We start from the raw sequence: 3,221 nt of genomic DNA, 5'->3' as shown, positions 1-3,221 counted from the left end.
TTCTCTATGAGTTTTTCATTACAAAGGCTGGCCCAGTGACACTAAGAGGCATTTTTCTTTCCAGATACAGCTCTAGGAAATGTAGCAAAGAAAGAAGAAACAGAGATCCTGGTGGACTCTTTGGTCAAGGTACTGAATGACAGAGGAAACCTGTTGTTAATCTCTCTGGAATTGTTCTCTCTGTTAAAGAAGATACTGTCATTTTTTAATACTGCCTCTGATTTATTCCTAACCATAGAAGTCTTTGTATTGAAGATCTGGCAATGATGTATGTGGCAATACACATACCTCTGTTCCTGAGGCAATCTAATCCATTTAACTGTGTCCTATCGCCTGTTTGATTCAGACTTCTGTTTTCCTAACCTTTTATCCCCCCTTCAAACACAGTTTAGTTAAAATACAGGAAAGCTATGCTTTTAATGACTAAAAGAAATATAATTTTCCTTTCTTTTGATTCTTGTCTAAAACATTCCATGCTTGTCCTGAGAAGGAGAGAAAAACACCACCATCCACTTAACTGGCAACATTACATGCATATTTTGTATTTAAATCTGTCAAGATACATACTGCTTTAAGTTTATTGCCATTTTGATCCTACAAGTTCCACAAAAACATTTCTTGTAGCTGTCAAATACCGTGCATCTTCCTTAGTAAGAGAGAATAAACATACACATACTTTGATCTGCTTCATTGCTTCAAAGTTTGAAATGCACTCAGAGCTTTTCATGGAATTTTGAAAAACAATTCTTGAAAAGAGTAATTATGAAAGTAGTAATTTTCTCACTGATGTTATTTTTCTATAATTGAGAGTTAGGCAGTAAGAGCATTGTGTTTCTGTCTTTTTTTTTCCCTGCGGTGTAATCCAGAAAAAAATTTTGATTTATAAAATTTTTCTTTGCCCGGAGGAACTGTAGTCAGGCAGAAGACTAAGAGACTGCAAGAATTGAAGCTTATATATGGAAACAAATATAAACAACCTCACAAGCACAAAGTATTAAAAAACTCCAATAAAAATCTGCATTTCAAATAGGCTGGCACCATGAGTCCTTAAGCTTGTGGCTAAGGCCACATGGTTAGAGGAGGACTGCCTCTTGTAGTCCATATCCATCCACTCAGAATTTGTGCCGACCTTCATTCCCTTCATAATTTTCTAGCATTACAGAAATGGTAATTTTCCAATTACTTACATGGAAAAAGGGTTTAAATGTAGGTTATGCTTCTTTTACTGCCAGGAAAGTGTCTGCTTCCTGAAGACCCCTTTTTGAGAAGTGCTCAAAGTGAGGCCACACTCCAATACGGCCACAGGGATACAAATATATGGAGCTCTTTGCAGATCATTACTGGGAACTGTGCAATGTTACAAGTTTGGGGTTTTTTTAGGTTGCATTGATATTATTTCAGGTACTTATTAATTTTTTTTTCCGTTTGTAAAAAATTGCATATTCATCAAAAAGCTGTTTAAGGATTATGATCTTTTAGAAAAAAAGTAATAATTTGTTATGAAGTAGCCCAGTGCTGACAAAAGGGGAAAGTGATGAACTTTGTAAAACAATACATTCACAGGACAAATGGTTCATCATAAATATAAGGCACTCATGGATCTTTCAGAATTTACAAATAACAGCATTTACAAATAAACCAGATCCTCCTGCCATCTTTGAACTGCATATCCTGACATCAGTGTTGGAAGCCGGTTTGGTGGGAGAGACTGCAAGTTCTGCAAGACTCAAAAGTAATTAAAGAGCATAGATTTTGAATGATTTCCTGTGAAACACCACCTGTGGTAGAGGAATACCATCTCAAGGGACAAAAAGCCAAAGAACATTGTGCTGGGATTGTGCTGAAGCTCTGCCAAGGCCTTTTCTAGTTCTTCCAAGCTTATTACAGGCTGTATTTGTCTGCTATAAATTCAAGTCAGTATCATGAACTGTAGCCTTAGCACAAGGCCAGCACTGTTTGTAGTGAAAAGCAGGGGTTTTGCCTGCTGGTTTGAACTGCAGCAAGAACTGAAGAAGCTGATGTCTAACAACTAAATTATTTCATCAGTTCCTCCTCTGCCTCAGAAATGTCTCTGAGAAGTGTCAGAACCCATAGAAAGTTCTGACCAATTAGTTAGTCCATGGCTTTGTCACAAAGCTGGATAATGTGTCATTCCTGATAGGCATCCAAACTATCTGTTCTTAAAAGTTTCCAGTGCTGAGGTGCCAAAATTTCTCCTTTTCTGTGTTGCAAAATGAAGTGGTTGTATTTGGAAAAAGCTGTTTATGAATGGATTAAACAGGTTGAACTTTGAAATGTGGAACCCATGTCTGGTTTCTCATCCAATGAGCCAAGAAGAAAATAGTGAAGGGGTGTAACTGCAAGTTCAGGCTGCCAATACCATACCTCATTTGACATTCCTCCTCTAAGGGGTTTTATCACTAGGCCAGACCTGTCTGCAGTGCGCATTTTTTCCCTACCTGGTTTTTAATGCTTGTCAGGTGGACTGCCTAGGTTTGGTAAAAACCTTTACATCACCTTAAATATCCAACAAAACTCAAACTTGTCCCCAGGTGAGACTGAGTCTTAAAAAACAGATAGAAGCTAAGATGAGACTGAATTTTTTTTGACAATCCTAACCAGTCATTATGAATTCTGATGAGGGATTTGTGGAGTATGCCATTGAGTAAGCTTGAATGGAAAACTTCTACATCCTGATCTCTGCTACAGCCCCCTCTTGGCCCCAGACACCACTGCCAGAGTAACCTCCAACCTCTCAGTGCTCTTCTTTTGGGCTTGGTGAGGGGCACAGCATGGATGGGAGGGCCAGGCAGGGCCATGGAAATAGAGCTGGGCTGGGACAGAGCTTGTGTCCATCAGCATCACTGGGGCTGGGACACAGCCCAGGCTGGGCTGCTGGGCCAGGGCAGGCTGGGAAGCCCCCAGGTGCTGCTGGTCAGGCTCATTGAGGCACAGAAGTGTCCTCAGAGGCTGATTATGGGTCTGGAGGAGTGTGGCAGCAGAATGTGTGTGCCCTGCCAGGCGCCAGGTGGAAAGGGCAGCACCCAGGAACCCTCTCTTGAGTGACAGAGCCCCCCAATTTGGGCTGGGGTCTCTGTAAGTCCTGTACTGGATGGGGAACAAAGTCTTTGTGCTGAGAGAGACCGATGAAAATGCTGCCCCTTCAGCAGGACCAAGGCACAGCCTCAGCAGCCACTGGGCACCCCACAGTGAGAGGATGG

The sequence above is a fragment of the Melospiza melodia genome, chromosome 12, assembly GCF_035770615.1.
Source record: "Melospiza melodia melodia isolate bMelMel2 chromosome 12, bMelMel2.pri, whole genome shotgun sequence".
Taxonomy (NCBI): domain Eukaryota; kingdom Metazoa; phylum Chordata; class Aves; order Passeriformes; family Passerellidae; genus Melospiza; species Melospiza melodia.
This window is presented reverse-complemented; position numbering follows the sequence as displayed.